The 14,969-nt window shown below is 40.4% G+C and overlaps 1 protein-coding gene across 4 annotated transcripts in view; it reads left to right on the top strand.

Moving 5' to 3' along the window:
- The first annotated feature begins 4,267 nt into the window (after positions 1-4,267).
- The window catches only part of TTBK2 (tau tubulin kinase 2), a 77,141-nt gene continuing 66,439 nt past the window's right edge, over positions 4,268-14,969 (top strand). For 2 of the 4 annotated variants that reach the window (XM_056493299.1, XM_056493296.1), the window contains exon 1: positions 5,024-5,403. The gene's annotated coding sequence lies outside the window, so the exon portion shown is untranslated. Of the gene's footprint in view, positions 4,596-5,023; positions 5,404-14,969 lie in introns of those variants that run through there. The other 2 variants (XM_056493295.1, XM_056493297.1) reach the window with 2 other exon arrangements.

Genomic DNA, 14,969 nt, shown 5'->3' with positions numbered 1-14,969 from the left:
AGAAGTTTTTGCGCATTGCTGATCATGTCACCTTCTCCATCACAGATATATGAATATGTTTGTGTATAGGTGGAGGTTTAAATATTTAAAGATTCCTTGAAGAAAAATTAGATCATTCCTTTCAGACAAAAACTACTGATGAAAATTCTCATATCTCCCTTACTACACAAAAAAGATTTCCGGGAATTCAAACTTATTTTTCCCCCACGGAACCAGAAGTTGGAAGCATTAGAAAGTTCTGTCTCTGGACATTCCTGGAAAATCTGATCTATTTTTTAAAACAAAAAAGATATTAGAAGCAGGTACCCCATTAGATATGTGGGTATTTTCTCATTCTCTGTTCTTTTTTAAAATAAAAAAAAAAAAACCAATAACAACTAAAGCTGTGTCTAGTTGTGCCCAGAAATAGTTCGCTGTCTCTTTGGTCTTTACTGGCTTGTTTCTATCTTTTTTAAAGTTCAGACCAATTCTATTTATTGCCTCATTATGTGATTTAATATTTATTACATTTAATCTTAAATATTTATGCACAGTATTTATAATTATTAAATATAAAATATCCATATTAAGATGTAAGAATATCTTTACATGACTGGGGATTATTTTTCATACAGTCAAACTTATTAGGAAATCATATTCATTGCTATGCACATACCAGAACAACTAAATTTTTTTGTTCACATCTTTTCATAGCAACTATGTGCTATAATAAAGTTTGGTTCGTCAAGCCTTTGGGATTTGGAGTAATTTGTGTAATTAATCCACCTGCTCTCTAACTTCAAGTTTTGGTGTGCAGTACTTTTCTCCTTGCAATCTGCAGCCAAGTGAGATATTTAAGATTGAATTAAGACAACACACTGTGTTGTGGTTTAACCCCAGGTAGCAACTAAGTCCCAGCAGCTACTTGCTCACTCCCCCACCCCGTCCCAGTGAGGAAAAAAGTGGATAGAAAAGGCAAACCTCATGGGCTGAGATACAAACAATTTAATAATTGAAACAAAATATAAAAGATAATAACAATTAGACACTACTACTAATTGTAATGGAGAGAGAAGTAAAACCCAAGACAAACATGATACACACAACACCATTGTTCACCACCCACTGCCTGGTGCTCATCCTGTCCCCCAGCAGCCATTGACACCTCATGGTCAACCGCTTCCCCATTATATACTGGGCATGATGTTCTGTGGTATGAAATATCCCTTTGGACAATTTGGGTCAGCTGTCCTGGACATGTTCTCCTCCATTCTTGTGCTCATCCTCACTGGCAGAGCACAGGAAGATGAAACATCCTTGATTTAGATTAGGAACAACTCAAACCCAACTAAAACATCAGCCTGTCGTCAACATTATTCTCACACTAAGTCCAGCACTGTACCAGCTACTATACAGAAAATTAACACTATCTTATCTGAAACCAGGACAGTTTGCTTTACTGATTTATTTTGCACCACCTGGGATACTTAAAAATCTCCAGAAGAAACAGAGGTGCCCATTTGCTGTGGTTCACAGCTGCTGACTAACAGCTGCAAAAAGAGACACATTTTTGCATCAAGGTAACAATGTAAGAGCTGAACAAAAGGCATAGGACAGGTTTTGGCTCAGGGTAACTCTTTCCAAGGGAAATCAGCACAATGCATCTGAGCTTAACTACGTGAACTATCAAAAAAAAAAAAAAAAAAAACAAAACAAAACCAAAACCAAACCAAAAAACCAAACCCAAAAAAACAACCAACCAGAAAACAAAAACAAGAGTACCTCAATTTCATATTCTTATTTACATAGAGATTTTAATGTGCTGGTGGTTTTTTGGGTTTGGTTGTTTGGGTGCTTTTTTTTGGTATGTGGTAAAGATATTCTGCAAGTCTGCACCGACAGAGGAAATGCTGGTATCTGTTATACTTACCAACATCTCTAAACCAAAAATAGTAGAACAGAAATCCTTGAAGAACCTCTTGGTGTATTTCTGGAGCAGTGAGTTAAAAAAGATTAGATCTCTTCTGCAAGGACTTCCTTCACATAAGTGGAAACAGATTTTCCTTTTGAAAAGACTCAGTTTTAGTTTATTTTTTTCTCTGCTTGACTTTTATTCGAACCATCCAGGTTTTGTCTGCTTATAAAGAGCATGTGGTAATTTGGAAACTTACAGCTCACTTCAAGTGACATGAAGGAAAGGTTATTTGGTCTTCTAAAGCTTTCAGTGTGCAAGAAGACATGTACCTCTGGTGAGATTTCCATGATAATGTGCATGTCAATTGTACTAGATGAGTTAACCTGTGAAGTTCCAAAGTAGTGAGAGAATCTATGCCCCTTGGATCTGAAGTGATGAGCAGGTAAACAGACAAACCAGATAAACAAGTTTGTTAAGGCCTTTCCATTCTCTTTAATTGAATCAGAAAATTCCCCTGAAGAATTGTACACCTCAGGCAACATGTCAATTATTTGGGGAACAATAAAACACTCTTCACAAAGGGATTAATATTCATGAGCTCCTCATTATATCTAGCATGCAGCAAGTTTTGTTGGCAAAACTTATTACTTTAAGTAAGAGGTGGTAGTTAGGGTATTTATCTACACTCAGTTATAATCTGGGAGGGAAAACACTGACTACTTTAGAGTGAGTGTGAAAAAATTGTTTGGTGCATAAGAAGAGCTGCTTATCCTAGAATAACTGTCACCTTTAAGACAAATGTGAAGGAATATATAGTTCCAGTCAAATATTTTCCATCTGAGAAATTGCAAGTGCCTTTTAAGGGTAAGCAAAACCTGTAATTCCTTCTTGTAACCCAGGAAAAGATGTACTATTGTGTATAAAAAAAGCAACTATTTCCACCTATTGCCATCAACATTGGTTCATTTCCACTCACAAAATGAACATTTCTTCACTCCATCAGCTTTCCTATCAACTTCTTCAAGTGTTAGGACACATAATACACATATGCATTCACTACATAAAGAGAAATGTATGCTTATCACCAGTGTTTATCCACACCACTATGACTGAGGCCCACTGCTTGAGGCAATTCCCTTTGGTAATGAAGAGGCATCTTCCTGAAACTGACACTAAGCAACTCGGAATTGTTTGGGTTCACTGCTAGGTTTGGTTCACAGCTCCCATTTCCGGGTAACTCCCTTGTAAACTCACAGAGCTAAAATCTTCCTTTTCATAAAGTAGCAGGAGGAGATACTGTTTCCTAACCTCACTCTTTAACTGTGATCTCCTCGTGATGAATGAAGAAAGGGCTTAAATTATTCACACTATCTTCTCATCTGGCTGGCAGTAGGAAATAAAGGCACTTCTTCTTCTTTTTTTTTTTTTTTTTTTCCCTCCACTTAAGGAAACTTCCCACGAGGGAAACACTACGGTGTGTTTACTACTTCATACAAGCTGCTGTGATCACAGCAAATCTGTCCTCCCTCCGTCCCGCAGCACAGGCCTCTCCTAGGCGCTGTCTGCCACTCGGCCCCAGCCTCTGGCTGACACCGGCCTGACGCGGCCTGTGGGCTGCTGTGCCATGGTGGCACCCACCGAGCAGCGCCCGCTCCGTGCCCCGCGAGCCTCCAGAGTCCTGCGTGCAGTGAGGAGTCACCCGTGAGAGCGGGCAGCCTTCCCTTCCAGGGCCGTACTCACCCGGGCACGGGACACATCCAGCGTTCCCTACTGTCACTGAGCGGAGCCCAGCGGTGACAGCCCTGCTGTGCCCCCTGCTGAAGGGGACAGAGGCCCTCTCTCTCACCCGCCTCGCCTTTCTCAGCCCTCCCGCCCCGCCCGCGGCCGGGCAGCGCCCTGCGCCCATCAGGCCCGGGGCAGCCCGCCCAGGTGCGGACAGCGCGGCCGAGCCCCGGCTGCTGAGGCGGAGGCGGCACCGAAACGAGGACCCAGCTTCCCGCCGGCAGCGGCCCTGCGGCGGCGAGAGCTCAGCGCCAGCGTCAGCCCCTGCACGGGCGCTGCCCCTCGGAAGCTCGTCGGGAACTGGAACGGGAACTCCGGCGCCCATCCCGCGGCTCGGCGCTGGGGCTGCGCGGGGGCGGCCGCGGCTGTACCGGCGCTCGCCGGCTCAACCAACCCCGCACTGCACAGCGCCGCGTCCAGGTGCGCCCGCCCCCGGAGCCCGGATTGACCGCTCCGAGAGCCAATCGCCCGTGAGAAATCTCCGCGGCTGCCCAATCACCGCTCCGGAAATGGGCTGTGGGCGGTGCCCCGGGGGACAGCGGGCTCGGTGGCGCCGCGGCCGAGGAAGGGCGAGCGCGGAGGCGGCGGCGCGGGCGAGCGCGGCCGGGCTCCGGCCGGCACTGCCGCAGGGATGGCGGCGGCCGCGGCGAGGGGTCAACCCGCGTGGGAAGCGCTGCGAGCCGCTCCGTGACCCGCTGAGCGCCCTCCGCCTGCGCGCTGCCGTTACCCCTCCCCGCGGGCCGGCCCGGCTCTGCAGTCGCCATAGAGACCGCGCCGCACGCCATGGGGCGGAGGCTGGGCCGGGGGGCGCCGCTGTAGCCCCCGCCCCACGCCGCGCACACCATCCCCTGTGGGGCCGGGGGCGCCGCCGGGACTCGCCGTGCCGCCCCGAGGAGCCGCCGCCTCGGCCCCGTTCCAGGTGAGGATCCGCGGTGCTGCGCCGCGGCCGCGTCCCCGGGGGCGCTCCGGCCGCCTCGGCGGGGCGCGGCCCGCGGGCTCCGGCGGCCGCCGGCCCGGCCCCAGCGGCTGCTGCGTGGGAGCCGCGGCGCGGTTTCTGTCCCCGCGGGAGAGGGAGTTTGCCGGGCGCGGGAGCTCCGGGAGCCACGGCCCGCCCCGGGAAGGGCAAATTCCAGTGGGGCAGGACGGGGCGATCCCCTCCGTGGCGTTAAGGTCCGCAGGTCTGGCGGGTTCCAGCAGCAGTCACAGCTGCCCCGGCCTCTACGGAGAACTCAGATTTATAGGCACGAGATTTATTTATTTATTTATTTAATTTTTTTTTTGTCCCTCCCACTTGCTGCAAGAAAGCAAATGGTACAGAAATTTACGTGTTCTGACGGCGAAAGATCTCTGTTTTAAAATAGCTGCGTCTGTGTTTCCAGCCCTGGGTTGTGGCGTGCGTGTGACGGCTGCCGAGTGGGCACGGCTGGATGGGAAGCGGGCTGTCTGTCGCCTGGCGCGCTGAGTGCTGGAGCCATTAGCGGCACTCGCATCGATCCGTGCATACAGATACGCCTGGCTAGGCCGCGGGTGCGCGCAGCGAGCGCACAAACTGCGCGTGGAGCGGCGTTAGAAATGCGTTATCACACGCGCTGTTAGCTTCACGGGGGCGAAGCGGGAAAGCACCTTGTTCACGAGTCTACAGATGATCTCTGGAGCTGCCGCGGCATCCTTAGGCTTCTGTTGTCACTCTAGAGCAAAAGCAATGAGAGGACAAAGCTCGCGACGAGGTTTGTAACCTCTGGTGTGAGCCAGAGCAGTTGGATAGCACTGCTAGTGTGAGTGGGGGTGGGTGTGCAAATAATGATAATATTGATGTGTTATCGCGGGAGCGGAGGGAGATGGACACAAAGGAATGACCCCGGAGTATACCGCAGCCTTTTGAGAACCTTCTACCGTATTTATAATAAAGCTGGAAAGGGCTATAGAAAATGAGTTATAAAATAGCTTGTTGTGGCTTTCTTAGTTAGACTCCATGTGCAGAACCAGTGTAATTTCAGCTTAAATGTTCTGAATTAGTAAACTTTATTGCAAGAATGGTGAGGGCTTTAAAATAAATCATACTGTATTTATTAAAGTATCTTGTTAGCCTTAAAGTGTATGGTTAGTTTCCGTGTTGTGGTTCTGGAAAAAAATGAGTAGATTTAAAAAACACATTCTGTGTACTTAATGCCATGCCTCTGTTGAACACATGCTAGCTATGCTTGGATGTATATTAGTTCATTTTAGCTGAGAAAACAAAAGGTTAGGACTTATTTTGCTGCTCTTGCTTCATTTTGATAATGTTTTTTTAAGTCTTAATTATATGAATTCATGATACAAAGTTGCCAAATATTTTTATTTTTTGTTAATACTGTCCTGAATATTTTCTTGATAATGATTAATTTGCTTTACAGAGTGAATTATGTTTAGCAAAGTAGTAGAACTTTCTTGACTTGCTAAACCAGAGGTACACTTGTTACAATTTGTTTGGCCTGTCCATGGAATTATATATGGGGAAGTTTGACAGCAATAGTATGAGTAGTCATTTGTCAAAAGTTATTTTGAAAACAGTGCATCAAGATACAGTTTAAAAAATGTGAAAATGGAACCAATTATCCCAATTCTTCTCTAATATATTTCTGATGTACCATTATTTACTTGAAGCTCAGCATCTTTTTAAACTTCCTGTTTGGGAGGGATGAGGTTACAATGAGAAGAACAAATTGAGTGACTGGAATATAGTGACGTTGCTTATGTTTAGTGTAGTCACTGTACTGCTGCTGCATACTGCAGGCCCTGACACTTCTAACATCACAAACTCCAAAGAGGTTTTTCTCAATGTGGCTGATTATATCAGGGAGATTTTTGAGTATGACAGAAGAGAGATACGAGTGGGGTTTTCCTTGTTCAAAACTGGCTTCTAAATGATCTGTTCCTACCAGTGCTGGATGTTTGTGTACAGAAGGTTAAGCATTTGTTTAGTGTGTGAAGTTGCAGTGTATGGTATATTAATATACTACTGTGTTTTCTGTTTTTGCAAGGGCTTGTTTATCTAGTGGGAATGAATTGGTACTTTACAAAGGAGATTGACAGTTTTTGTGTATTCCTGTGTCTTGCCTTGTCTGTTTCTTTTTCTCTGGGGAAGCACTACACAAAGCCTTTGTGTTAGGCTGAAGGGGAGGAGAAACAGCTGCCTTTTCAGTGCAAGACACCAGGATTTGTCGTGGTCTCACAGGGATGCACTGTGGTACATGGATCAGCCACTGTCCTTCCTCCCTTGTTCGGTGAAAACACTCTCACCTCAAGAAGTGAGAGTAAGCGTCCTTCGACTGATCTCACAGAGCAGCACGTTCTGCCATGGATCTAGCAGATCAGTCTGAAGGGCCAGTTGTTAAAGTATTGGTGGGCAAGAATTAAAATATGCAAAATCACCAAAATACAAGGTTTATCTTAAGGAATTCAAGAGTTGCAGGTCGCATGGGTTTAAAATTTTCTTGTTATGAACTTGACTTCTTGTTCAGGATTAGGGTGAAGGAAACTTTTTCAAATATTTTACTTGGGTTTTTTTTTTTTTTTTTTTTCTGTTTAGGAGTATGGTATCTAGGGTACTTAAGTGGGATTTAAACATGTTGAATTTTAGAAGTGGAAATAAAAACTATTTCAGTTGTATAAGAGAACAGTTTCATTTTTCTGCTTTCCATGCACAAGTAGAGTGCTTTAATGCTTGCACTGTATTACTCATGCAGTGGCAGAGTAAAAGTTGACTTCATTCTTTGTTAGAAATATTGAGTACTATCTAATGTGGATTTTAGTAACTATCTTATATGTTCTTTCATAATAACTTCTTTAAAAATATCATCTAGTCTTTTACTTGTCCTTTACAACTTTATTTATTTATTAGAATTTTAGAGTCAGAATACTCCCCTCTCCGTGCTTCAGTGCTAAATGTTTAGTAGTGTGCTTTTGAGGGAATCTAGTAACTTTGGTTTTTTCCAAGCTGCTTATGAAATTGAGATGCCTTCTTAGCTGTGTAAATTTGTAGTCTATAATTCTCTCTGTGGGCTTATAGGTCACTAGTTTTGAAACCTAAGTAGTAGAAAATTCAAGCAATAAAATCTGGCTTTCTGATGCTTCACCTCTTGGTCTGGTTGATAGTTCTTTTCCCATTTTTGAGATGTTGTACAAGTAATAACTTTTGATCAGTTATTTTTCAAAATTATTTTTCAATTAATGGAGATGAATCTTGGCGAACTTCAGAAGGTTTTTTGGGGAGAAGGGAAAGATTTAATTTGAGAGGAGTGAGGAAAGGGATGGCAAATTGAGAAACTGAAGAAGTCTTGAGTATTTTTAACAAAAGTATTTCATTGAAAATATTTTCATTGCTATGTTAGGCGTGTTTTTCTGTGGTTCTTGTCCTGTGTGTTTGAGAACTTTTCATCACAGAATTGCATCACTCAAATGGTATTTCTGCTGCTTTTTGTCTGAAGAGATTAATCAGTTATTGAGAATTGCACTGATGAGGAACTCTATTCACTAAGTCTTCCTTTTGGAGAGATATCTGTAGGTAGCTTAGCCTTGCATTTCCGTACAAGTTGTAGCTGGAAGAGTTGAAGGCCTCTTTCATGGCTGAAGTTTGCCAGATCACTGATGGTGTGAGGAGAGTGATTTCTTTCCAGTACAACGCTGTCTGATGTATAAGGGAAGAGTAAAATATGCTGAACTTGCTTTGAGAACTTGTAGAGGATGTCAAGTCTCTTTAATATGTAGCCATATTTTTCTATCTGGGTGTTGCAAAAGGATTTGCTGCTTGTTGCAGAGGCAGGTTACTGTGTGGAGCTCACATGTGGAAAAAGGTGAAGAATCAGGTTTTTTGTCATCCTGGTCTGTTTATATAGAAATGATTTTATTATGTTTTTGATACACTTCTCTCACAGCTGAAGTGATACAAAACTTGTTCCACTAGACTCATCCACAGTTAGGAGAGATCTTGCCTTTCAGAGTTTGTGTCTTTTAAGTACTTGGGAATTGTCTTCAATCAACAGCTGCTTATTGATTCTGAGAGGGTGTTCCTTCTGCTCTCTGTCACTTCCCAGATAATTCTCAGATAGTATTTGTTACTTCTGTCACACTCTGTCTCAGGGTACTAACATTCTGTGAGGGTTTTAACAACACTTATTTGATACAATGTTGTTCAACATAGTAAGAATTAGATTCCTTGGTTACATGGTGTATCAGCAGGATATGTCTTGTGGCTGTCAAGTTTACTTGTTGCCATAGCAATGCTTCAATTGCCACTCGTAGCCAGCAGTGTGACTTCTGAGCATGTGAAGTATGACTCTAGCTTTGCAGTGTTAAGAATTAAAAAAAGAGAGGCAGTGATCTGTGAATAGGATATATTTTTCAGCATCAAACTGGTGACTTTTTGGAATGTGTTTGTATTCTTGAGTTATATGCTGCCTTGATATAATTATTTTCTTGTCTTTCAATTCATCAGCATATTGAGCTTAATGGATCTAGAATGGGCATTATCAACTGATAGAAAATGTATCAGACAAAGAATGACTGTGCTATTCCTTGAGTTTGATTGAATTGAATGCCCTGTTCATATGTGATGCTTTGATTTTCCATCTGCAGTAGTCTATAAATAAAATCAAAGTATAATTCCCTAAGTCAAGTCAGCCTAGAACAAACTGTCATGTTTTACGCTGAGAGCTGAAGGAGAAGAGTTGACATTGGATCTGTGTTCTTTTTGTGTGTTTTTTCTGCTTTTTCATTTAGATCTGGCGATTATCATGATGGTTTTGGGTGAAATTACAGTTTTAGAGTTTTGAGCAAGACAATGTATCCATTGAGGAAACCTGTTGAATAATTCATCTGGTTAGAGAGAAATCTTGAAAGAATCACAGGGTAGATTAGTATGAAGAAAGGATTGACTGGTCTTGTGGGAGCAATGTGCTGCCTAACCCACTCAGGTCTTGTCTTCACCAGCCAAGAGCTAAGAAATTGATGCTGAAGCTGAGGAGCAAACTGTGACCCTCTCACTGTAAAGGACATGTGTGCAGAAAGGAAGGTTTGTTATTGATTGTCTGGTGATAGTTGCTATTTATTTATGGATGTACAAAGGTATAAGAATATTTTTCACATGTTAGCTCCTGCAGAGGAAATTGTACATTATTGTTAAACCAGTCTAACAGTTGCCTGCTGTTTTTAAATGGAAAATGGTGTTCTGTGCCTGAGCCTTTTCTAGTGCCCATTGATCTCTGAGCTACACTGAGTCAACTCACTAACTTGGCAGAGAATGATTGTAAAAAGGGAGTTGTTTGTATTGTTTTTTGGCTGATATGTGTTTGTAACTATTGCTGGGTCATGCTGTTATGTGCAACTTCACCCCGAATACATAGCTGAGATAGTCATAACCAGATCCTTTCATTTACTGCAGCCTGTGTGTTCAGCTGACTGGTTTTCCTGCCTATTGTCAGTTCAGGGAGGACACAAGAGAAAGAGGAACATTTTACATGAAAGGCTGCTTTGAGGTGATGGTGCACTTTCTTTGTTAATTTGAAGGCAATTTGGGCAGGATGCTAATTTCAGGTTGGACATTTCTTCCTGTTGTTCTGATATATTTCATTAATTTTGAGCCTAGGATACCTCAGTCATGTGGCAGTGCTTCTGTCTGTGTCTTTCCTTGATCAGTCAATTTTCCCCTCGTAATCAGGGAGCAGCTGTACTTCGTCTGGCTTGTTGGAACTGGCAGTTAATACTTCAATTCTATTGTGAGGCCCTGCCTCAACATATAATGCTCACTGAAATATTTCTTTTTCCTGGAGTATAGGTTTGGGCAGAATTGATTTATGGTCTGAATCAGGACTGTGGCTGACGTATGAGGAGCTATGAAGTAGATGTTTGGTGTTGCTCATATTTGGTGTTGACATATTGTAAAATGCTTTTATACTCCTTGCTCTGAAACACATCAAAGCAGAATCTTGGTCTTAGTAAATAAGAATATAGTTATTACTACTCTTAACTGTATTATTTCTATTCTAGCTTCTGGTATTACTAAAAATTCCCTGACTGTACACAAATTTCATCCATATAATTGAATGTTTCCTGTTTCTCAGTAGAAATTTCATAACTCTGCTTGCCATATGATTGTATATCCATATTATGCTCTTCTAGTGTAGAAATTGGTTGTTTAAGTAGCAATTTCAAAATGCAGAAGTATCTCACCACAGTTGAAAATTGAATATGCTCCAAATAAATGTAATGACTGGTGCTATTAAAAAAAAAAAAAAAAAAGGAAAATACGTACAACTTGTGTTGATATAATTGTATTTTCTTTATGTAAATTCAAGAACTTAGAGAATGCTGTTATCAATAGGGTTATTATACTTTGCCATTATAGTGTAATGTGTAACTGCTTCCATATCTACAAAGTTAAATCTCCTCTCATTCAATCTGAAGAAAAACTTCTAGTTTTAGACAAATTATTTATATAGAACAAGTGTAAAAGTATTTGAAATATACAAATATGGCAGGTTATAGGTCAACAATATCAGGATTGATTTTGTAGCCTGGGCTTTAATTTGGAGATATTTGCAATTGAATGTCTTTATTTACATATAGCCAATATTTCCTAAAACATGTAACACTGTTATGCAATGCTTTTTGTTATTTAAGTAAGGGATGAAATGAAAACCTGTAAAGATTTCTGAGAAACTTTGCTTTTTTGTTTTTAGGAATAATTGTACATTTGTTTGGAAGATAGTTAAAATCTGATCTTGCACTGTTCACTCTTCTGATATGTAGGAAATTCTTATAATTTTTGAAAGTCTCTTGATCCCTATGTTTGTAATACATAAACTTACTGATTTTCATGCCTTATCATTCTGTGATAGCTTTTTGGTGTTTTGTTTTGTTTTGTTTTGTTTTGTTTTGTTTTGTTTTGTTTTGTTTTTTTCAACTGATCCCTAGAATGTTTCTTCTGAACTTAAGATAGTCCCAGCAAACTAAATATGCCTAGGATAATTGTATTTTCCTAATGAAATATGCTTGTATAATTAACTTTCAAAGACAAAAGCCTCATCACTTATCTCAATCTGACTGTGTGAAGACCAAGGGAATTGTGATTATTGAGGCTAACTTTGTGTAAAACCAGCTTCTCTTGGAATTCCCTGAATTGTTTGCTGGCAGTAGTTGAGTAAGAGCATATAGTGTAGAAAATTATTGTGTTGTCTTTTAAGAATTGTCAGTAATGAGGAATCCATTCTAAGAGTTAGTGAAGGAGTCTATTAGTAGGATATTTTTATTAATGAAAATTAAAGATCTTGGAGATATTTGTATGTGTTAATGGAATCTAAAGATTCAGTCTTTTACTTGCATGATTTGTGTGTCAGAATGAAGATCTTTTGCAATTTCCTTGACTAAACCAATTTCTACTAATAATCTGAAGGAAATGGGCTTCATAATTTTGGACACCACAGCTGGATATAATATTCTAGCAGCAATCCTGCAGTGAGCAGATAGAGAGTATCTCCTAGTATTTTTTTGCCTTTTCATTCATAGTTGTCATAACTTTAATACTCCAGCAAATGCATATATCAGAAGTGACTGATTACTGCATCTTGTTAGGTGATGTTCCCATTTATTCTTTGGTACTTGATGAATAATGTTTTCTTGTAGCTAAGTTGGCAGGTGTGTAGTTTGATTGCTGTCTGTGTAAGCTGTTGATGCCATTTGTCCTTTATCACTTCCTGATCTCAGTATCAACTACTAACTTCATAATTTTTTCCTGAGTAAAAAATGTTTCAGTATTAAGTAAGAAATTGATTCCTATGGGAGTAACTAGACAGATATTTATTCAGTTAACTTATATTTTGGGACCTATTACTTAATGTATGATCAATTGACTTTCTGACAGAAAGGGGCTCTACTGTGTGATATAAACTTAGATGTGTTATAGAAGTATAAGTGCCATAATAACTATTGTCCTTATAGGACAAACTTGTAATGTTGTAGTAAAAGGTTAGTTTGGTAGGAAGGGGAACTCAATTGAATGGCCATAGTTATAGTGTCCTCCTTGAGGTCTTTATTAGTCAAATTCCCTTATTTGCATGGAATTGATGTTGAACTGATGACCCATATTTACAAAAGTAGTTTCATTTATCCTTTCCAAACTTTAACATCGGTTATCTTCTGGAGTGTTCTGTGTTTCAGGAACCTTTAAATCAGAGATCTCCTTGAAAATTCCTATTAAGATACAAGTTATTCAAATGCGTCCTTCTGAACCGGTCTGACCTAGTAGCATCTCGCCGTATTTGTGGTGGGCTGGAAGGCGCAGCGCGGTGCCGGGGGTGGGGCTCGGGGCACCGCGCTGGGCTGGCCCGGCCGGAGCCGCCGGAGCTGGCCAGGGTGCTGAGCCCCGCCTGGGGTGCCCGAGCTTCCAGAGCCGCCCTGACAGCCGGCAGGCACTGGCAGGAGCATCTTGTTTTCTGGGACTTGCACAGATAACTTATATGCCTTTGCTACTTATATCAGAAGAAAAACCTCTACTGTGAGAGTTTTCCATGAGCCACAGCTTCTGGCTTTTTGACATCTCCAGTCATGCTAAACTCATCATGAGGACCACATTCTTTGCTGTCCAAATTATACCAAATGTGCCTATACCATCCACAAGCAAGGGATATAAACCTTTGCCAATGCACTTCTGTAAGTCATTACTTTGCATTATGGTGACTTTTCAGACAATGTATAAAAGGCAAGAAACATTATTTTACCTGTAGCTTAACAATTTTCACAATGCACCTCAAGAGAATCCTATAAAACAGTCTCCAAGGATGAATCTGGAAAGTAACACTTAGCATCTATATACAACTTATTGTCTCTTTCAGCTTATTGCAGATATTAGTTTAATTTTTTTCCTCCATGACCCAGATATTCCTGTGTCCTTTTTGTCCACACCACTTTTTTTTTCTTTAAATGTTGTAAAGATGATCAGTGATAGCACTAGTTTAAATGATTATTATTAAACATACCCCTCTCCCATTACTTTCATAATTCACTTAAAAAAAATATTATACTCATTTGGTAAGTGTTAGGCCATATTCATTTTAATCTATATGTAGCTACACTGCCAAATTTGCTGCCTTTTTTTGTATTTATGGTTGAAGATGTGAATCCTCATTTACAAATTGCAAAGTTCTATATTTCTGTAAAAATATATATGTAGCATACATGGAATAAATATGTAAATAATGTAAACATGTATGTGTATATCATAAAAACATATATAGGTGTAACATATATATAGATATGTATTAAAAAGTGTGTTGTATCATATTCTTTATAAAAAACTATGTTAGCATAGCAGTATTATAAAGAATACTATGTGTCTGATTTCTTGAACTAATTTTTGTTTTGATGCAGTTATACCTGAGAATCTTGATCAGAGCAGAAGATCTTCTAGCTAATTGATTGAACTATTTTAATATTTTAAGAGTATGACTATTGCTCTATCCATGAGTGCTTTTTTCTCTTAGAAGTAAATGTAAGCCTCTCTCGTACTTTTTTTTTTTTAATTTTCAGCTTTAAAATTATTACTGAACAATTGTTAGTGATTATTGAAATCTTATTTACTATCTGCCAGACTAAAGCAAAGCTATTGGATGGAAGCAAATTAAAAACACTTTTTGTAATTCAATACTGCAGCCATCAACACTTAAATAAAACTTCTGAAAATGCCCCTGAAACTTGAATCTCTTCTCTTGTTCCCATCACCAGCTACCAGCTCAACAAAATTTCCAGGAACAGATTGTCCTTTTGTCAGCCTTGACAACTGATAGTGACCAACAAATGGATTAAAAAGCATAATTTTGCCCTTTTTTTTCTTCATGCTGTAGGGTCTTGTATGGTTTTAAATATTTAATGATGTGGTAAAAGCCTAATCCCCTTGGGGAAGTAAGTTCTATGTCTCTAAAAGTGTGTGATCACTTCTAGCAAGCAGTTTAGAAATCTATATACATGATCTTCATGGTGTTGTCTGCTTTGTTTGAATTCCTAAGATTTGGGTTTTTTTGACTGCTTGAGTTGCCATCTTTTCTTACTGTGTATCATAATAATAAGATCTTATTCTTTCATAATAATAAGATCTTATTCTTTATTGCTAATAGTTTCTCATGTGTTTAACAAACAGTTAGGAAATGTTCATGTGTTTAATAATAACAGTTAGTTATTATTTTTTTGATATACATAATTTTGTATGTACACACATAGAACCTCATTTGCCATTTTATATCCTGGTCATACAGTACCTTGAAGT

This window comes from Oenanthe melanoleuca, chromosome 5 (genome assembly GCF_029582105.1).
Source record: "Oenanthe melanoleuca isolate GR-GAL-2019-014 chromosome 5, OMel1.0, whole genome shotgun sequence".
Taxonomy (NCBI): domain Eukaryota; kingdom Metazoa; phylum Chordata; class Aves; order Passeriformes; family Muscicapidae; genus Oenanthe; species Oenanthe melanoleuca.
This window is presented reverse-complemented; position numbering and strand designations above follow the sequence as displayed.